The 23,430-nt window shown below is 37.8% G+C and overlaps 1 protein-coding gene across 18 annotated transcripts in view; it reads right to left on the reverse strand.

Moving 5' to 3' along the window:
* Positions 1-23,430, reverse strand: part of AOPEP (aminopeptidase O (putative)) — a 200,085-nt gene that overhangs the window by 137,262 nt on the left and 39,393 nt on the right. The window lies entirely within an intron of this gene.

Here is a 23,430-nt window from a genome sequence, read left to right on the forward strand (position 1 = left end):
TTTCAAGTAACATAATTGCATACATATACCATTCATATTTTCTGCTTTTGCAAACAGAGTTGACTTAAAGGCACCACACAAAATTAGGAGGACTAGCTATTTGTGATTTCCAAAATTTTACAAACTTTTTTTTTTTTTTCCTTCAGAAGTTGAGAAGAGTTAAAAACTAAGTAGAAGTCACAAAACGCCAGATTTGAGAGGTAGTGAAGAATGAAAGACATGCATTGCCCTATGTGCATCACAGAATGTTAGGGATTGGAAGGGACCTTAAAAGACCATCTAGTCCAGCCCCCCTGCCGGAGCAGGAACACCTAGATCAGGTCACACAGGAACATGTCCAGGTGGGTTTTGAATGTCTCCAGAGAAGTAGACTCCACAACTCTACATTCAGGGCAGAACACCAGGAAATGCTAGGTGTGTACAAGGTAAAGATTTTTTTTCTCTAGCAAAGGCTATTTCCACTCAGATGCACATGTGCAAGTGCTCCCCTGAAGTGGAATATGTATACTGACAGTCTCTTACACGAGGTACTCACTGCAACCTATTTTGAGTGGGTATGGCCTCTGACCTGAACCATAAGAAGGCAGATAGTTCCATGATAAAAGCACGGATATTAACACCTTCTTTCCAGGTCTCATTTAGGAGTCCAAAGACAGCCAATCTTTATGGTAAAATTATTGAGACACACAGTTTTCATAGTGCCTCGGAGATCTAAGTTTACTGACAGATGACAGCAGCACAGATACTGTAGTCACCCAGAGCAAGCACCTTAAATAACTCCTTTACTGTCAGACTAGTACTATCAGCTCAGGTGGGAAGCCTGGGCGTTAAGAAGCAATTGCTATAACAAAAATTGCTAGTTTAGTCTCATGACAGGAACTTTTACACAAGATGAGAAAACTTGGTCCTACAGCTGATACCATACAGAAAATATGCAGACAAATACTCTCATCCACACTTTGCCTGATGCATTCGGAGATGACTGTCTGTGTAGGTAAACATGCCAAATCTGATTTCTTCAGGCCGGTTATTAGTAATGCAATTTCATACCTAGTAACACAAGCAGATAATTTGGATGACAGTGTCCACCTGTAGAAAAACATTTTAAAAATTATACCAAACCAAGCGGCAATGAAAAATCTTTGTCTTTTAGAGTTTTAGCTTATTCCAAGCACCCAGCTACCAGAAGCACTGATACTTGGAGGAAGAAAGTTGTTGAAATCCCCAACATAAAAACACACTGCACATATAATTCACTTGTTTTCACTATGCACGCAGTTTCTGTAGTAACTATACTGATATTCCATACAAAAAAAAAAAAAAGATACACACAAGTAGATACATGTTGCATATTCCAAACCATAAACTTGTTTTCAACCAGCATAAAAAGGCATAAAATTGACTACTAAAAACATCACAGAACAAACTATTATGAATACATGAAAAACAAAATGCTAAAATGGAGTGAGAAGGTGGCTATGATTTATAATGACTGATGCTTTCAATCAATTCAAGAACAGAAAAAGAAAAAGATCAGTGTGATAACAGTTTATAAACAGGAAGGATTTATTCTTTTTTTTCAATTTGGAATGGTAAAAGCAAAATCTAATCAGAATGAAAAGGAACAAACTGACAGACTAAGAAAACCTTAATGTAATACAGCCATTTTTTAATGTGATATTCTATCATTACCTTCACAACAAGATTACAGTGCAACAATATTACATTCAGATCTGGATAATTTGTGCTTGACTACATCTGGCTATGCGAAAGATACAAGGTACAGGGCAAGCTTTCTAGCACATTTATCTGCCAACTCAGACTAGTTTAATTCAATGCCTGGATTTAGTTTGTTTGTATTCTTTAATGCCAAAGAAACTTAAATTTATAAACTGATTGGGAATGAATGCAGATTAATCTCCTTTTTTTTTTTTTTTTTAAAGTGTCAATATCAATATCTTAGGAATGTCTTGCATTTTTAGACCTACTATAGTAGATTAAAATATCTAAAACTATATGTGTATTTTTAGCCATTCCATCTACATCTCTATTGAGATTTCTCTGGCTCCTATACTCTTGGTATCTCTACACTGACCCATATGTTATGTAGTTAAAAACAAACAACTACACTCTCCAGATATGAAAGCATACCTCCTACTGACGTCAACAGGAACCCCGTGAGGAAATCTTACACCAGAATACAACCCAGAAGTCTTTAAAAATAACATCACAGAGACTGTGTAAATCTCAGACAAATGGCTATTCTTCCTTGTGAACATGTGATGCCCATTAGCATTAAGATCTATGTATGTGTTTCAAAAGAACATCTTTTAAATGGAGACTGTACAGTACACACTAAAGAAATCTATGTTAAAATTAATTCTAAGTAGCAGTATACCACAGAAAAACAAACAAATAAGCAAAAACCAAAGAAGTTGAAATCACCTTGTAAGTTCCACAGTTGTGGCTTGCTGAGCTTTTAATGGTCTATTGTTATGACAATGTGATTTACGTGGACATTAATTGTAAGCAGAGAGAAAATGTAATGACTGAAGTTTGATATCTTTATCTGGATGACCTAACAGCGCTATTCTTTCCTGCTTTTCAGGTGGTTATTTTGGAAAGGTACTCTGTTCTGACACATTCAGCATTCTTGCTGAGAAGTAAGCTACACCGTTTAGAATAGGGCTTCATGTAACAGTTTGAACATCTATCCATTTTAGGTCAAATTATTACAACAGCCTACAAAGAAGCGTTCATAAACAAATGCAGCTGTCACAAAATAAGAACAAGCTCCTTTCTGTGCTTTTAGAGCAAAGAATCACATTTAAGACAATATAAAACTAATGAGAAAAACACAAGCAAAACAATTAGTTTTGAAACTGAACAAATTATGCATATTTCTTGCTTTTACCCTCCTTGGACGCTGCATTAATCAGTAATTCAGAATGCACATATAACAAACTCAGATAGGGTGGTTCAGTCTTGTTATGCAGACATCCTTAATGAAAAGTTCTTATGCCATGAGATGCCAAGCATTTTTAAGCATGAAGTATGTATTTGCTGAATTCTTTTTAAAAATAGCACCCATAGTGTGCCCCTGATGTGCAACTGAAAAATTCCCCAGAAAGGGAAATCTGTCTTTCACTTCATGTAAAGTATTATTACTGCTAATAATCCCTAGAAAAGTTCTTTCTGCATTTCCATCTTGCTTTCTAGAAAATGGCGCCACCTACTTTCACACCTTTTAATTGAACTATTTTTCATTAAACAGATAATTCCAAGGCATCCAGAATGTATTATACAAGTTTGTACAGTTTCACACCAAATCAGCAAAGTATTCAACAGCTCATCTTACTGCATATACAAAGCCTGGTAGGTATGTTTATACAAACAAAAGTACAACACAGACTTACCAAGCCCCTCCTTATTGATCTACCCTTATTGATCTATTTTTTATTAACTCGTGTTGTGCAATCAAACAAGAAAAACAACAGTTTACCATTAAAGTCACTTTTTCATGGTCTTCTTGCCATATTACTGAGTTATCTATTAAGTTATTGGTGGCTATTTTACACTCTGCTACACAAGAAGTAAGATTTTTATAAACATGTCCTAATAGCTTTGATAGCTTTTGCAGCACTTCCCAAGTGAAAAATAATGAAGCACTAAAATGACAGTGCTATCAGAATTAAAATACTGTGTCACTTGAAAATAAAAACTAATAAATACACATAATTTTCACCTTACTACCATGCAAATACTTGCATTTGTAAAACAAGCTTTCTTCATAGTTTTGATAAGTGAAAAAAATGTAGACTGTATAAAATAAAACTTTCATTATGCTTTAAAGCAACACTAAAAAATGTAAATTATGTGATAAAAACAGACTGCTATAGGACTTGTTGTCTCAGAATCTTTTAACAGTCTTTACATGTCTGAGAAAATTATTCCTGAAAATACACACTGTATAAACAAAAGCTGATGACTGAACAGAATTGTTTTAATCAACATAAACACACAGCAGCATAAAGTTTTGGAAAGTCTTCCTAAAGCCTTACAATCTAAATAAACTATACATGGGGGCAGGACTAATTCCAGTCTCTTATAGTTGCATAATTTGGAAGTACTTTGACTAGCTTTCAGTTGAGGTAATCTACTAACAACAATATGACTAGAAGCAAATTTGGATTCTGTACAGTTTTATAAATCACACTGCATTAAGCCATGTGACTAACATCTGTTGCACATTGTTTTTGCTTTGATCCTTCCTTCAGGGGAAAGGCAGAGGCAAAGATGTTTCTTGTTTTGATAGGGATATATATATATAAATATATCTGCAGTATTAAATATTTATGCAAAGCAAACATAGGCAACATTCCCCTTGCTCCTGATAGCAAGATGGTACAGTATGTCCTGTTTCTTACTTATTGGGAGAATTCACTTGGCAAAATTAGATCAATTCCACTGACATTTATCCGCCTGATATGCTTGTTTTCTTCAGTTTTCCCGTGTTGCAGATCAACACAGATTTCACCACAGTAAAACTTTATATGGTCTCTTAGGGTTTTACATTGGTAAGATGGAGGGTTTTGAGATATCCAATATCTTGAAATATATTCTAAAATCTATGGAAAGCCAGTCTGAAAAGCAGATGTTTGATATGTTTCAGAAAAAGCCTCTACATATAAATCTAATTCTGTTATATCCTACTATCGTGGCAAAAGCCTTTCTTGGTGTGATTGTTTCACACTTCTGAAGCATAAAGACGACAGCAACATGTAGATTTTTGTCAAGTTTCCCACTCAATACCCATTGCCCACTAGTGTTGTCTACACACGTCTCTGCAACAGTTCCAATTAGCTGAAGATAAATGTAGTTGATTCTGGAGGTCACTGACTCTGACTTGATTGCTGTCAAGCAAGAGGCTTTGCAGGTACTATTGGCTCAGCATGTCCAGGTTGTTGAGATAAAAATTAGTCACGGGTTCCATTTTGGTTCTTTTCTATAGAGTTTCTTGGGCCACACAGGTTCCTGAGTAGGCCTGTTTGACTTAGTGTTACATTCTCCAGTCAGAAGTTCTGCAGGCTGTTGATCAACATCTTTATCTTGCTGAGACAAAGGCACAGGACTCAGTGTGGTAATGGCTCTGTAACTCTTCCACTTCTAGACCATGCCTTACATAACTGCAGCTTACAGGGTTGATACTGGCTCACATGCCCTACTGATAACTCTCTTGCTTTCTAGTCACAGCTTAGTCTGAGTTTAACACTGCAGCTGCAAGTTGTCCTGATGTTACTGTTTAACAGAACTTCTTCGGGGGGGGGGGGGGAAGGAAAAAAAAGTCATTGAGAGAGCAAAAGCTAAGCTACAGAAGATAAAAAATCATTATTATCTTGTTTTTTCTAGCAATATAGTGGATTGTTGTGATAGTACGCGTGAACACAGCACAAACAGGGATGCCTAGGAGTAGAGGCAACAGGAGGACCACACAGTAAGGAAAAGGCTCTCCACGTTCTTTGCTAATGGCACACTGATTAGTGAGTGGGTGATCAAGACTTCAGCACACCTAAGTGCAGTTTCCAAAGACACCCAGGCCTGGAGACAAAGGATGGTGAACAAAGCCTGATGACTCACGGAGTCGAACAGAATGGAAATGCCGATCACAGTCAGCTTCAAAAGGGTACAAAAAGACATATCCAAAAGCTACAGAACATAGTTGCAAACCCAGGAAGAACCTGAGACACATTAAGGACCTGAAACAAGTCCTTCATGTCATCATGGCTGATCCAGAGCCTGGACACAAGTATTGTGGTGCCTGACTGTTGGACAGACTTCTTGGACACCATGCACATTCCAGCATGCACTTCAGTGTGACTGTGTCAGCTTTCCGAGAGATTTTGTTGCAGGCCAACTGATTATTTCTAAAGGAAGCTAGACAGGGATCTGTGTTGCAGTTGTGCACACCATTTCACCTCAACAGGAAAGAAAGGGGCTAAACAAATAGCACTCCTTGGGGCAGCTTCAGTGTACAGGAACAGATATTTAGCTCACGGGGTGAGAATAAATCTAGTACAAAGTACACCTCTCCAACTGTACATATGCTGGATGTAGGGGCCTCTATAGTGACTACTTCAACCCGTTCATCCACTGTGTTAGTTGCTAACATAGACAATTACAAAAATAGGGCAAGTATTTTAAGACTGCTTTTTCATCTGATTTTTATTTTTCTCTTTTTTTTTTTGTTTCTTTAAAAGGATAATACAAATAAATATTCAGAAGCAAAAATGTCCAGAAGCATTTGTAAAGTTATTGGCTTGCAACTACTGATCATGTCTAAGCATGGTGATCTCTAAATTACAACTTAGCTCAACATTGTGTAACTTGTTTGTCCCAGCCTTTGAATCTGATTTCAATGTAAAAAAGGACATAATGTACTTAATATCTGATATCTGAACTATCTTAAAAGAACTGATTGTGTGAACTCACTTAGCTCAGCTGAATTTCTCCATGACAAAACATCCATGACACTATGTACTTCAGCATCTGTTCCCTTCCTGGTTTATTACAGGCGGAAAAAAATAATAATAATAAAAATCAAAAGCAAAGGCCAGCCAATCCTCTCAACACACTCTCCAAAAATAACAGTGAAGGATCACAAGTTCTTTCCACAGTGGCTGGACCCCGTCTTTCCTACAGTGACAAAAATGTGTACTTTGCTGACAAATTAACACTGCTTAAGCTGTTCTTAAAAGCTTGGCCATCCATCAGACCTTGTAAACACAAAGAATTTTTCATCCAAAAATAGAAAACTTTCTTGTGGAGGGTGTGGTAAACCACATCAACACTCACCTCCAAACATTCTTGGTCAAACCAAAGAAGCGGAAGACTATTTCATTTTAAAGAAAAAACATTATAGACTACTGCAGTAATGCGTAAAGTAGTTGGAAGTAAAACACACTGTGGAAGGAAACCAAAAAGAAAAAGGAAATTATGTTCCTTGGCAAAATGGGTCCAAAGCTGCCAGCATCTGATGGTGGCCGTGTTGAAAAACGAGTTCTACATCCTTAGCCAAACGGCAGCAGCAGCAGCAGCTTATTGAAGGTTGTAGTCACTGCCCAGCAGCAGATTCAGCAGCAGATTCAGCAGCAAATTTAACCAATCAGCATATAAATGTCAGAACAGTAACACTAGCCAAGCAGACTGGATTAACTATTCTAAAAGCACAGAACATGTGACAGATGGAAAAGATGCCTTTTGACACATGCTGGAGACTTCCAAAGATTAGTCCCAACTCAGAACTGTAAAGGCCCCCCAGGCCAACGTCCAGCCCACTGCTGCTGAAGTTAGGGGAAAACCTCAGGCCTCACATGACGTTATCACCACAAACAAAGTCAGAACTTTGCTAAGGAAACTAGCAATGGATCATGAGACGCTAAAGAAAGGTTTGGATATTCCCTTGCATAAAGGGTAGCTGAAATTCAACCTGGGTGTTTGTGAATTCCCATGTTAACAGAAGTGGGGACTGAGCAGAGAAAGAAACAGTTCAACAAATGACAAAGTCAAAAGGATGAAATAAACTGCTGAACACTACAAATTTGATAAAACTGTCCTTCAGAAATGAAGTTTTCCAACTGACAGAATGTTACAACAGCAAAGAAAAATAATAGCAAATACAGGAAGTATAGGATGCAAGCCATTTAAGCAGAGGGAGACATAGCTGAATGGTCAAGATCAAAATTAGTACTAAATTACAACACAGATGAAGAAAGGAGACTATACAGTAGCATAGAAGGGGTGAATGTTATGAAAGAGGAAAAAATAGACATGCAGCAGCTGAGAGAAGTGAAAAAAATCCTAAATGCCAATGCTATTAAGAGAGATATCATGAGATAAGTTTTCAAAGAGGACAATGATAAATAAGACCAAAAGCTACACTGAAAGGTATTAAATTACCTTGGTCAGAGGCAGTAAGCATATCATAAAAGTCTTGCAGACAGTCTCAAAGTTGGGGGGAAAAAAAAACTGTGACAAGAAAGGCTTTCCTGCCTCCTGATTCATATGAAGTAAGCTCTTTAGCACCAAATTTTGTTTATACAAGAACTGACTGGAGAAATAGCATATTTCTGTTTTGAACCCTGTCTGCAAAGGTGTATAATAGTGAAAGCCTCATCTAACCCACATCCAAGCACTTGGTATGCAGTAAGAAAAAAACTCTGATCATAACAGTAACTTAAGAATTTGTATTGGTGGCAATGGAAGATGAAATATTCTAAATTATTCCATTAATTATTGAAGATCGTTATGGTAAGGTTTGTGGGTTTTTTTGGTTGTTGTTTTTCTCTGTGTTTGTTTTCCTGCCACAGACTATGTGAATACAGATACTGTTACTAGAAACAAGCTAACATACATATTTGGGAAGGTTTTTGGGGAAATGTAGAAAGAACATACAGTTGAGACAAAAATGATTCACTGCAGAGAAAGACCTAATTTTCATTTCATAGCCTGTGTTCTAAGTGTTTTGCTTGGATTATTTTTAGCTTATGCTAATTTTTCTTTTTATTTGTCTTTCTTCCCAAACTTTCTGGAAGCTAAAAAAAGAAAAAAAACAACAACACTTGAATCTCTGCCCCAAAGTAATTCACTATCTGTGTATTGCACAAGATCTAAAACCTTGTGTATGTTACTCACTTTAAATTACCTGACAATCACACTTTTGGAAAAACATCAAAACCAGCAGAAAGAGTTCAACCCACAGACATGAAGAAACACAAATCTTCTGTGGAGCTCTCTTTTTGTTTGTAAACATTCTGTGGTCCTTCCACTTGCTTCACAATCATGTTAAACTTGAATTTCCTCATATAAGCTTATTCTGAATTTCATCTTGTAGAAGGAAGGGGAACAACATTAAAAACAAGCCCTTTTAGCACCAGTTAATAGGAAACCCATTCAAAAAAGCCCTTCTAACAGAGGTGAGAATAAACATCAGATAATTGCAAAAATGCATATAAGGACTTTGAAAGCCCTGTTTCACAGTTTTGGGCAGGCTTTTGGGTTTGCTCTTAATTAAAAGACACTTTTACGCCAATTTGTTTCAAAAGAGCCCAAGACAGGGCGCGCGCAATTATTAATAACAATAATAGAAAAAAATCTAACAAATAGCATAAATAGCATAATCAGAATGCTGCAATAGGCTCTGAAGACACTCATCTCCCTTGTCCATCATTGACTTTTTGTCACTTCAGAATGTTGTCAAGGGCTGTGAGATCCCTAAAGAGCATTTCTAACACGCAAACGTTTTCTAATGAGACAAAAAAAAAAGTCTTAAGCAGGGTGCTAACCCCATCTTGAAGTTTACTCAAATTTTAGCCTTACATAAATGTAAGTTTTGACATTCGCACATTTCAGAAAGAAACTATTACTGTGTTCTTCATGTTGCAAGACCAAAAGGAAAAGCACTCCACAGGAACTGTTTGACAGGGCTACGTGTTCTCGTCTGTAATTAGGTACTTTGGAAGACCTATTCCTCTACTCTGTTTCTTGGTCACTACCCAAAATTAAAATAGTAACAGACAGAAATAACATACAGGAACTGGTACTGCAGCATCTTACTACATTTGTAACGTTTATACTTCACTGGTGTCAAATATACAGTTTGGAGGACCAGAAGGAAATTTGGTATTTTTCACTATGCCATGCAAAACACACCAATCAAAACTGTTTTCTTTACCTACTGATCTAGCTGTGCTTGTAATGTGTTCACTAGCTCTATATCATCTTATAGTCTGTTCCCTTGCGGGTGCCTATGTTCTTGCTCATGCCTGTTTATTTTACTTCATGATATCACTGCTCAGCACCCCCTGTACCAGTTTGTCTTCACAACATTGATAAATTACTACTTCACAACTCTGCCTGTGTCTTTCTCCTTGCTGCCTCCTGATTTCTATACCCCTGCAGCTGAAAAACAAGAGAAAGTCAGCAGTTTGGCCTCTGTCAAAACATTACAAACAATACGCTTGGAAGCAGTCTTTACGCACAGAACTGCCTAGCACAAGGCACCTCAGTATAGAGGCACATAGCTACAGTGAGTACTGCAGGCAGTCTATACTCGGTAGGATTGATATCGCTTGCTAATTCTCCCTGTTTCTCAGCTGGAAAGCAGTGAGACACACTTAGCATAACATACACTACAAGCATGATAAGGAGAATTGGTATTAGGATTATCTCCTTATTTATTTATTTTATTTTGTTTGTTTATTTATTTATTTATTCTCCCCATGTATTAGAAGTGGTGCTTCAGGTAACTAACTGCGCAGCAGAGATGGGCATTCAGTTTCAACACAGCCTTCCATTTCCCACCTCCCTAAAGGGGATGCCCATAACTAACAGAAGTAGCAGGAAATCCCAACTTTATTTTCTTTTTTCTTTTGAGTGGAATTCAGGGCTTTTTATTTGATTAACAAAGACGCAAGGATAAGATGCTTAATTGCTGTGTTCACAGAAAGTTATTTTGTGTGCAACTGTCCAACAAAAACTAAATCTGCCTAAACCAAAGATAAGAGGGTGAATTTTTGATTACTCCAGAGTTCCAAAAGTATTAGATAAATTACATGAGAAAGCATCACCAGAATCTGCTTTTTATGAACTGAGCTCTAAACACTCAATTAAACACTCCTGATTTGCACAAGATCTCCTGTTGTTTTTTTTTCTAACAATATCACAATATACCTCATGAGAATTAGAAACAACATTTAATAACTCACTCATCATCATTAAGAGCTAAAAAAGCCAAACATATACAAGACTATATTTTTCAGGATTAATCTGTTACAGTTTAACTTTCATAGACAAATTATGATCCTAAGCACACGGGACAGATCTTCTCTGAACTTCATGGAATTACTCATGATCTACACCAGCATTATAGAGACCACACCATTCATTTCAATAGACTAAAAATAAGAAAAATTGTCAGCTGCATATATTGCCTGGTTGCTGAAACTGCACTTTTATGGGCAAAAGCAAATTGCTTCTTTGTAAATAATACTTAGAAAACTGTATGAAAAATATCAGTACAAAATCAAAACATTAAATTATAAACCAGTTGTCATAAGTATAGGAAGGGAACAGAACTTGTTTAGCATGTAGTTATTTGTAAAATACTGGTATTTTAGATAACTTTTACAATTTTGTCAAATACTTAGTGTTCTAAAATAGATACCAGGTCTTTGGCTTATGGCTTCATTTCTCTTTCTGGAGTTACATATGAACACTCATTGTAGGATTAGTGGGAAGAGGCCTGCTTTTCTGTTTGTTTGCTTGTTTATTTGTTCTGAGGGACTGGGAGACATAGAACAGAAGAAATCCAAGACATTTTTCTTGGCACTATAGTGCCAGTTCAGTCTCTGCTTAGCTTACATCAAACTAAGGTAGAAAAAGACTTAGAAAAATAGTCATGATAGACGTATTTACACCTAGACACTAATGAAATGTCCCTTACCATAACTCTGTTGTACCTAAAATCATTTCTCAGTTGAAGAGGAAACCCAAAAAGAATCTAAGAAATCTATCTCTGCTGCTTTCATCCAATCAAGCCAAACAGTAAAATCAGCATTAGAAGACAAAAGCTATTACCAATCACAGTAAGAAAAAAAAAACAAGAAGCACACCCTTTTCCTCATTCATAATGACCGATAAGCAGTGACTTCTTAAATAAGTGTGTCGTATAAAGCATTTCCAACAATAACCACATTCAGAAACAATTCCTAATCAAGTAAATTCAATCATTCTATTGCCCTACTGCAGAAACATTCCATACAAGATTACACCACAGACAATAAGATTAATACTATAGAATGTACATCTTTAGACTATTAGATCTTGTCACTAGAGATCCCATACCTTATCCACAATTTCAATAGCTTTCACTTTTTTAATGTACTGAAACTTCTACACATGTAATCAGCACTTCCAAGATCAGAATTAATAATAAAAATGCATACCGTGTTTTTTAAAACAAATAGTAAAAAAAAGCAAACAGTACACCCTATTTCAAGACATATTTTTATCAGTATTAGCAGCCCAGAAATTTGGAGTATGCATTTCAAACTTGGCAAAGAGCTACTACTTACTCATAAAAACAAGAAGAGTTCGGGAAGGCTGTACAATGTTAGAACACTGGATTTGGGCTCAAAAGACCTAGACCAACTTCCTTGGGGGGAAAAAAAAAAAAAAAGCAAAACAGAGTGACCACTTCATATGAATAATTTTGGTGTTTTGTTTAAACTTGACACCATGGCTGCAATGAAATAGACTGACGTTTGTAGCTGGCAACTGGTGCCAGAAGTAAAGAAGTGTGGATTTAATGGATTTAAAGCTTTCCGTGCATTTCCTTTTGCTTTGAGCATCACTTATCTTGCAGACTGCATTTAAAATCTAAAATATATTACTTGCTTCTCCACAGGTGTGGCCAGCAAATTAGGGATTATGAAAGACAGAGAGACAAAGAATGCTTAGAATACCTGGTATAGCAGGAAGTCAGATCAGAAATAACCACATGATAGGAGTCTGTGGCTGCTTTGAACACTGACTTTTTTTGGCCCTTTTCAAAGTAATCATACAGCATCAAAAAATTGGCCACAAAGGTAACTATCTTCTTTCTTAACACTTATAGCACATACAATGCAAAAATCTGCATTTATAAGCACTTTACTATTTATATGACTCAGAAATTGGAATGAAACATTACAATGTTACTGACTGTTGGTAATAATAATAATAAACACAAGACTGAGCTATTTCAATACTGATCTGCAACAAAACTTTCCATCATCTTACGCAGTTAGTAGGGAAAAAAAAGTTAAGGTATAGATAAAAAAAGACAGAGAGAGGAAAACTCAGTTCTGAAATCTAGTTTCAAAATCTCATAAATAATATTCAACAATTACAACTAATTACCACTTTTATCTCTCCATATTCTATCTCTCTATACACAGCTGTTTGGAGGAAAAAGAGTAAGTTTAGTTTTTAAATTCTATGCAACTCTTGTGACAAAAAAAATCATTAGCACTACATACATACACATAAATATGCACATACATGAAGGGCAGTCATGGGTATATGTGATCATAGTATCACAGAATCATCTAGTTTGGAAAAGATCTTCAGGATCACCAAGTCCAACCATCAACCTGACCTACTGAGTCCCATCACTAAAGAATAACCCTAAGCACCACATTCACACATCTCTTAAACACCTCAAGGGATGGCAACTCCACCACTTCCTGGGCAGCCCATTCTAATGCCTGACCACCCTCACTGTGAAGAAATTCTTCCTTGTATCCAATCTAAATGTCCTCTGGTGTAACTTGAGACCACTTCCTCATGTCCTATCACTTGTCACCTGAGAAAAGATACCAACCATCACCCTACTCGCTGCAACCTCCCTTCATGTAGTTTCAGAGAGTGGTGAGGTTGCCCTAAACACCTCTTCTCCAGACTAAACAACCCCGGTTCCCTCCGTTGCTCCTCATAACTCTTGTTTTCCAGCCCCTTCACCAGCTTCATTGCTCTTCTCTGCACAAGCTCCAGCACCTTGCTCTTCTTGTAGTGAGGGCCCAACACTGAACACAGTATTCGAGGTGCAGTCTCATCAGCACCAAGTACAGGGAGACGATCACTTCTAGTCCTGCTGGCCACACCATTTCTGATACAAGCCAGGATGCCATTGGCCTTCTTGGCCACCTGGGCACACCGCTGGCTCATGTTCAGCTGGCTTCGAACAGCACCCCCAGGTCCTTTTCTGCTGAGCAACTTTCCAGCCACTCTTCCCAAAGTCTGTAAGGCTGGATGGGGTTGTTATGCCACAAGTGCAGCACCCTGCACTTAGCCTTGTTGGATGCCATTCAACAGATTACTGATCACACTGTTGAATGCCATGTGATTAGACCTGACCCATGGATCTAGCCTATCCAGATCCCTCTGCAAAGCCTTTCGACACTCAAGTGGATAGGCAGTCTCGCCTAACTTGGTATTGTCCACAAGCTTACATAGGGCGCACCTGATCCCCTCATCCAGATCATTGACAAAAACATTAAACAAAACTATTCCTGGTACTGAGGCACGTGGAATGCTACTGGTGACTGGATTCCAACTGGATTTAACTCCATTCACCATGACTCTTCGAGCCCAGCCATCCAGCCAGTTCTTTACCAAGCACCTATCCAAGCCATAAGCAGATAGTTTCTCCAGGAGAATACTGTGGGAGATGGTGTCAAACACTTCACTAAAATCCAGGTAGGCAACACTCACAGCCATTCCCTCATCTACTAAGATCAGCTTGTATTAGAAGGAGATCAGGTTAGTCAGGCAGGACCTGCCCTTCATAAAAACATGATGGCTGCTTCTGATCACTTGATTGTCTTTTATGTGCCATGTGACGGCACCCAGGATGATCTCCTCCATAACCTTCCATGGGAGTGAAGTCAGACTGACAGGCCTGTAGTTTCCTGGCTCTTCCTTCCTGCTGTCCTTGTAGACTGAAGTCGCATTTGCTGGGTACCCTGAGAACAACTGGCCTTACTAATAAAGACTGAAGCACAGAAGTCATTAAGTACCTCAGCCTTATCCTTATCTTTCAGCACTACGTTTCCCCTCACATCCAGTAAAGGACTGAGGTTCTCCGTAGTCCTCCTTTTGCTGTTGATGTATTTATAAAAGCAATTTTTTTTGTCTTTTACTGCACTAGTCAAATTGAGTTCCATTCAGCTTTTGGCCCTTTTAATTTTCTCGCTGAGCAACTTGACAACAGCTTTGAAGTCCTCCTGAACTGTCCATCCGTTCTTCCAGAGCTCATAAACGCTTTTTGTTCCTGAGTTCCTGAAGAAGCTCTCTGTTCAGCCAGGCTGGTCTTCTTCCTGGCTGGCACAGCTTTTGGTGCACTGGAACAGCCAGTTCCCGCTCCTTTAGGATTTCGTTCTTGAAGAAAGTTCAGCCTTCCTGGACTGCTCTGCCTTTAGAACTGCCTCTCGAGGGTCTCTTGTCGACCAGGTCTCTAAACAGGCGAGTGTCTGCCCTCTAGAAATCCAAAGCAGCAGTTCTGCTAACTGCCTTCCTTACTTCTCCAAAGATCAAAAACCGTATCACTTCACGATGGCTGTGCCTAAGACAGTTTCCAGCCAACGTACCACCCACAAGTCCTTTGTTTGCCAACAATATGACTATGTATACATACATGGTTAAACATTTATAATCTGTGTGATGTACGCTATATATAATATACATAATCACATAACTGCCCTTCATACATGTGTATATATACGTACTTTTCATGAGCCAAAGCATTTTATGCCAACTTTAATCCAGGGACAAGTTTTTATAGCCAGTTATAAACCCCTGGAATAAAAGTTTATATTGGAAATGCTTAACTATAACGGTGCTAGTGGGCTCTGCAATAACTCCAATCTCAGAATTTAATAAAATGCAGTCGCTATTCTACAGTAGCAGCACAAAGAGCCCCATTAACTCTCTAATTACTGCAGGAAGAAATAACATTTTTTGCAGCTAAAGCCAAGAGAGATGGAGGGAATGAAGAAGGAATTGCTTCATGTTCCAACTTAAAGCCTCAGTTTAAAGTAATGGGACATATTAAGAGGCTTATTCTACACAATGTAATGTTTATTTCACTCATTTCATGTACCTGTATTTCTGTATAAGAGCCAATTTTAAGAATGTTTATTTAATAAATAACGGGGGGAAGGGAAGGGAAGGGAAGGGAAGGGAAGGGAAGGGAAGGGAAGGGAAGGGAAGGGAAGGGAAGGGAAGGGAAGGGAAGGGAAGGGAAGGGAAGGGAAGGGAAGGGAAGGGAAGGGAAGGGAAGGGAAGGGAAGGGAAGGGAAGGGAAGGGAAGGGAAGGGAAGGGAAGGGAAGGGAAGGGAAGGGAAGGGAAGGGAAGGGAAGGGAAGGGAAGGGAAGGGAAGGGAAGGGAAGGGAAGGGAAGGGAAGGGAAGGGAAGGGAAGGGAAGGGAAGGGAAGGGAAGGGAAGGGAAGGGAAGGGAAGGGAAGGGAAGGGAAGGGAAGGGAAGGGAAGGGAAGGGAAGGGAAGGGAAGGGAAGGGAAGGGAAGGGAAGGGAAGGGAAGGGAAGGGAAGGGAAGGGAAGGGAAGGGAAGGGAAGGGAAGGGAAGGGAAGGGAAGGGAAGGGAAGGGAAGGGAAGGAATACACAGAACAAGCAATGCACAGTGCAAGTGCTCACCACCAGCTGCCTAATGCCCAGCCAGTCCCTGAGCAATGGCAGCCTCCCCAGCCAACTCCCCCCAAGTTTTATTGCTGGGCACAACATCATACAGTATGGAATATCCATCTGGTCATTTGAGGCCAGCTGTCCTGGCTGTGTTCCCTCCCAGCTCATCGTGTACCCTCAGCCTCCTCACTAGCAGGGCAACACAAGAAACAGAGTCCTTTGCTTTGTGTCAGTACTGCTCTGCAACAACTAAAACATCAGCATGTTACTACCACTATTTTCATCAAAAATCCCAAACAGAGCACCATAACAGGTACTATGAAAAAAACCAACCCTATCCCAGCTAAAACCAGGACAAGCAGTTTTATAATATGATGAAAAACAAATTTTGGTTTCCATCAAGAGATGATCTTGTTTTGTTTTTCTTGCAGGTTTGCATTCAAAAGGACATCTGTTAATAGTTAATAGACTAACAAGATGGCTCGGCACATTAGTAAGGAAATATATTGTGCCTGAAGTACTCCAAATCCTGGTTTGATCACAAAATGACAACTGGATGAAGGACTGTGGTTGCAGTGGTAGCAAATTACACCTCAGGCTCCAGATAAAAGTCAGAAAATGTTCTGAATGTGAAAATACCACTAAGTTAATATATACATGTTTTACAGCCACATACTCTGAATTACTGCTACTAACAGATAAGTCTCCAACACAGATAAATTTAGTATAGCTTTATTGTCTTGAAATAGCATGGTAATGCTTCAGCAAAAGTAAAAATTACTACATTGCTACTCTGCCTCTAGATCAATATTAATTTCATAAAAATTTGACTTAATTCTGAAGAATTTAAGACTGGATTCAGATTTCTATAACAGTGAAAAAAATCAAGTAAAAGACAGGCAAAAGTCAAACATAATGTGCTAAATATTTAGATGGCTAGAAGATGTCTCAGATCTCCTTAAATTCAAAACCGAATGTAGGTTATAGCCCATATAGCCATACAGTCAGTTTTGAATATCATGTCTGACTGCTTTTCCGGTATTAAAAACAAAAACATTTTAAATAGATACCCAACTTTTCCTCTCTTGCCAAGTATTTACTCAGCTGGTATCACATTTCCCCCTCTCCATTCCACAAGGCAAATCTCTGGAGTCCCTTTGCTAAGCGTAGGTATACTGAGATTATTATTTATAGCAGCTTTGTTTTATTGCAACAGAGCATTTAAAGCTAGCAAACACTTCAAGTATCTACCAGAACTACTAGTTAAAAGGAACCCCATACAAATTAAAATAAATCTCTACAGTTACAACTCACTGTGGTAGTCCATGTGCTAGACAACATGGATTTCATACATAATTTCCACAATACTAAAATAAATCATTTTTACTTATTTGCATGTGATTTTACAAAATACTTAATTTTCCAAAGGAAAAAATGCTAACTGTAAAAATTGCCTCTTGAAAAAACTTGTTAATTTGCAACCTTTTGTAACGAACTCAGCCTAAGTGGTATTGTAACTCAGAAAGAAAACAGAAAGCCTAAGGTTAAAAAAAATGATTTATACTCCATTAGCACTTTTGTTTGCATTGATGAATGGACTACTTGTTATTTTCAGCCAAATTTCATGCTTGATTCTTCATCTCAGAAACACAAGAAGGACAGATACTATTTCCTCCTAGGTGCTCTCCACTATACTTCAAATTCTATTTAAAAACAAAAAAAAAGCACTGAGCAAAGCAAACAACCACTACTTGCAAATATTGGTAGGAGGTATAAGCTCAATAAACTTCTATTTAAATTCAAATGACATTAAATTTACTTGCATCATTACACCAAATTTAGCTTATGAACTTTGGACTTTAACCAAGTCACAATCCTGGCAACAAATATATAAAGTAGATATGCAAGCATGTTTTTTGATCAAAAGGTAAAGGACTCTTGCATGTAAACTTGAGGACATGCAAAATCATTTGTAGTATCAGGCATTAAATTCTCAGACAACTTGCAGACTCTCATATATAGACAAAAAGAAGAAAACAAACAAACAAACAAAAAAACAAAGGAAAATAAGACAAAAAGACAAAAAAGAAAAATGAAGAGAAAAAATAAAAAGGAAAAAAAAGGGAAAAAAGGGAAAAAAAAGGAAAAAAATATCACACCAGACATACAAACAACCAAGTACACAAGATTCCGGTTAAGATTCTCACTACATAATGCATCAAAAATAGGTTAAAAATCCATTTTTCTTTCTCCAGACATCATATTTTTAGCCTGAACTCTTGTATGTGGTTATTTCTGTCTGGATAACTAACTAGTGAAACACCAAAAATAGACTAAGGAGTGTTCATGTTTATGCTTTACTCTTGCAAACATTTCCTAAAACTAACACAACTCAAAATGCTGACCAAAAAGTTTATCTAAATGTATACTCTCACAAAAGGCTTGAGCTGAGGCAAATGGTCAGCCACAGCTCTGCAAGACTGAACAATGCTAAAGACTGACATTTAGGTTTGACATTTGGATGGTTTCCAATAGTCGTGGCTTTCTATAGACTTATCAGTTGTCATTGGAACACTGCAGATTTACAGACTGGATAAATGATGGCTACGCACGCACAGATCAAAGAGACTGATTTGTTGTTGTTGTTTTCCTTTTCAATTTAAAAAGTTAACAACCTTAGTGACATGGCCTGGAAAGACTCAAGAGTACTGCTGAAATAAATACGTTGTTTAGAAAAAAGGGATATTCTTTCTACTTGATATACCATCTAGGACCATTTGCATGACAGACGAATAGAGACAAAGCCGGGTTGCTAAATCCTTTGTTAGCCAGCAATATAAGTTGATGTGTTTTACAAATATTCAAAGATTCTAAGGACCCTCCACATTTCAGTCATCAAACGCCACTTGGGTTTCAAGGGTGCCAAATATAATTGAAAATAACGTCACTTATTTTAGAACCCAAATAGGATTCAAATATCCTAACATCAGGATTCTCCTTTGAAAACATCAGTATCTTATTTATAGGTTCTTTGGTTTTAGTTTTTTGCTAGCTCTGCTGAGCAAAATTGCTGTACGAACAACAAAACATTTAAGCCCAAAGGTCAATACATCCCATTATTCTATTTCTAGCAGCTACTAGTGCTGGAAAACTAAGTTATTAAATGCTTATAGAAAAACATAAGAGCAGGGTACATACCAAAGAACACTCTTTTCATCGTACTCCCACAGCTCCCAGCGACGTCTGATGTGACTAGTCACGTAAGTGATACATGGTGCTTCACTTACAGATTTTTTGTTGTGCTAGCGCTAGTACATTTAAAGTACCAGTTTTCAAATTCAAACAGAACAAGTACTAATCTTATGTTACTCCAACTACATGTGCTGGAAACAAACAAACAACAAATTTGAAGACCATTCTATCTAAAAAAGTCCTTCAACTCAACATAAACAAAAGCTTACAGCCTCCAAGGGAGTAAAATAAGTATCAGTGCATTTGCCATGAAAAAGTAGAAGGATGGTAAGCAGTTTTGAAGGCCCTAGAAATGCAAAAGATCAGTGTGACTGTGAAAGGCCCTCCATGGTTAGCAAGGAAGCAATAAAGACTTCCATGGAAAAAGAGGGCTTATGCAATTAAACAATGGAAGAGAGTCAAAGTCTCAAGTACAAGCTCAGATGGCACAAAAAGTCAGGGTCTATATTTGAAAGAACATTTTTCCCAGATGGAATGAAAAAGAACACAGAATTCAGAGTTTCTGTAGGTTCTGCCAAAAGGAAAGGAGATTAAGGAGTTGGAGATCAGTGGGAAGAGATTTTGAAACACCGGGCTTTCAAATGGGATCAACAAAACTGGACTGGGAGTTAACTGATCTGAAGACAGTGTATGCTCAGGGAACACACAAACCCTATTTTTTATTTGAAGTCTTTCCACCAGTTTTGTCCACATGAGTTACTCTACTGGCCCACTCTACTGTGATTCTATGATCCATAAGAAATTTTTCACTCAGACGGTGGTGAGGCATTGGCACAGGCTGCTCACAGAAGCTGTGGATGCCCCATCCCTGGAGGTGTTCAAGGCCAGGCTGGATGGGGCTTTGGGCAGCCTGGTCTGGTGGGAGGTGTCTCTGCCCATGGCAGGGCGGTGGAACTGGATGGGCTTTAAGGTCCCTTCCAGCCCAAAGCATTCTCTGATTATGTAATTCTACTGGCAACTGTGGAATAATCTTGGTATTTAAATGCCAGTGGAGTCAATTCCTCAATTCCTCAGTGTCATCAGCAGCAACAAAACCACGGAGCTACCTCTAATCTCCTGCTTCTAACCTGTTAGCCCTCAAAGCTTAAAAATGACGGCCATCTTACGGTGTAATGGGAGGTCAGTAACCTCTTCCCTGAACAATCTGATTAGGAGCTCCAGAGTCTTTGCAGTCTCCTCTTCCTCCAATTCTCTCCCTTCTGCTGGTGAGAGAACTTAAAATCAGATGAAAAGTGCTGTTAAGTGTTCAAGTAACTCTGGAAGTTCTACAGAAAGCACTGAATCTCCAGCTTTTCAGCTATGTAAATTTGGTCCACAATGCTTTATTAATTTGATTTTTTTTATGTATGGTTTAACATAACATCACCAACAAAGACATGTGGGCCACATTCTTTTTTTACTAATATAAATTTGGGAGAAGCTATACTGAAGTCACTTGAACTAAAATAGCGTGAAAACCAAAAAGAATGCAAAATTAAATCTTCCAACTTCACAGATCTCCAGGAAGCAAGAGATGATGACTGCAATTATTATATGCAATCAAGATTCTGCTCCCATACAGAAATCCATAACAAATTAAAAAAGACATGAAGAGATGTACAGAAAATGTAAGTAAAATGAACATGCTTTCAAGTAGAGTTTTTCCCATAAAGTCAGACTTCAAGAGAAATGTAGCTACCCCACAGTAGTGGCTGCTGCAGCTGACATCTTAAAACGCCTAATTAGGTCACTCTATGCATGCACTATCATCATTTCATACCACTCTAACATGCTGGGGAAACAACCCCCTTAAGAAAAGGGAAGTATTTGGGGATATAAAAAACACAGTAAGTATCAGCTAATGAGGAACAGAGAAAGAAAAGTGCCAAACACTCTAAAGCCCTGAAACTTAAGATAATGACTAAAATTTATGACTGCTTCCTTCCCTGGCAGACAGGAGTACAATTAGAATTCTCAAAACAACAATTCCTTTGTGCTGGCATGCTGTTATGTTTATACTGCTACAGATAGGCTAGAAGATAAAAAAGTAAATAGTACAGCACCCTTTTTAACCCAAGATAATAGCGCACTTTTTTTTTTTTTAATGTGGCTTTGGGCATGGTTTTGCACATAGCTTAGTCTTAACTGAAGTCATTTGGGTAATTATCATTGCATGGGCAGGAATTAACCATTTACGTTAGCTTGCTATATGCACAGAACCTCTGTTTGAAAAAAATCACATGAAACAAGAACAAACGAGCTATTATGAGTCACTTAATAATTCCTTTTGCTGTCCAAACAGCTTGATATTTAAACAGCTTAAATTATTCCTTTATTTCCATTTTTTAAATTTTGAATGTGCTTGGCTTGATGAACTGTTGAAAGAAAAGCTTCAGGAAGTATGCATGTCCTTTCTTTCATCCTTCACTTATATTCAATGATATGGATCACTTGGAACAGACAGTCGTTAGAAGAAGCATAAGGAAATACTGTAATAATGCTTATAGGTTTTCTCATCTCCTTCACAAAGAAAGCACTATTACAATATTCAGAATATGCAATCTGGATAACCACAGATGGTTTTGCAACAGAACACCCTGCAGGCACTCCCTACAGATTCTGGGAAAGGTACATGCAGGGGAAGCACTGACATCTTCCTAAAGAGACATAGCATACCAGCATATGAACCTTGAAGATTTCATCTACTGTGTGCTGTCATTTTGGCCTACACATCTCTTGTCCCTTTCTTTTTCTTTTTATGTTGTGTGTACATCTTGCCCTTCCTGGTTCCACTGATCATTACTTTTGTCATACATCTAAGTAAAATGGCTATTTTCTTCCTCATTTACAGTGATGGTCCATAAGGACCCATGTCAACGTTTAAGCACCATGGCTCTGAAATAAGAAATCACTAAGCTGCTCTCCCCGTTTCATATGGCTTCAAGAACATGTTACTCAACATCACGCTTTCCTACAAATCAAACCTCCATGCAAAGCATCAGAAAATATAATCTGTGGTAGGCATCCAAAGCAACCAGGAGTCATGCAAGTCTCTTGACACTTTCATTTACGAGTTAAGTGAGCAAAGAACTATTATTGCAAACTCAATGAAGTTATTTACAAAGCAATGAGGCTTATCTGACAAAGGAGAGTGTCACTGAACGCTGAAGTCTTAAATGTTATAGATCTTTTTAAAAGTGAAAGTAAAACTAAACCAAAATCTATACAATATTATTATTGCATGCCAGCAGTATTTTCTACTTTCTTCCTTAAGTAACATTGCAAGAGGAAAGCTGGAGAAAGGAATCTACAGAAATATAAATCAAAACATGTAACATGAAACAAAAAGTTTCATTACTTGCTTAATTACACAGTTTGTAAAAAGAAATCTGACACAATAAGCTTAGCAGTTCGGACTTTTAGTTCGTCTAAGCACTTAGGCTGGCCGTTGACAACTGCTCCAATAGCTCCATACAAAATGAATAGTCTGTGAATATAGCTTTCCCTTCAGTCCTCCCCTTTCAAAAGAACATTGCCTTTAATTCCTCCTTTGGATGTTTTTTTTTCATATTATATATGCCTAAAAGCATCTATTCTAGCGTTGACACTAGGCAAACAGTGAATAAAAATAGTGTTTCATTCTCTGCTATGAATAAATACTATATCTGATTACCAACTTACATATTTCTTAAAACATAAAAAAAATAAATGGGGAATTTTAATTGTTAGACACTGCCTTACTAGTAGAGCTGGTAGAACTAAAGTTTTATTGTCACTGCACAATTGGAAACTGTACTGTAAAAAAACAAAAATATTTAATTAAGTTTTTTGTTCTCCACAATTCCATGAAAATTTGATAATATAATCCTTCCAGTTTGCCTTCCTCAGCTTCCAAGGCCCAGAGTTTGACTAGAAAATCATAAATCACAAATAGCTTATGAATAAACTCTGTATCTGAAT

The sequence above is a fragment of the Anser cygnoides genome, chromosome Z (genome assembly GCF_040182565.1).
Source record: "Anser cygnoides isolate HZ-2024a breed goose chromosome Z, Taihu_goose_T2T_genome, whole genome shotgun sequence".
NCBI classification, from domain to species: domain Eukaryota; kingdom Metazoa; phylum Chordata; class Aves; order Anseriformes; family Anatidae; genus Anser; species Anser cygnoides.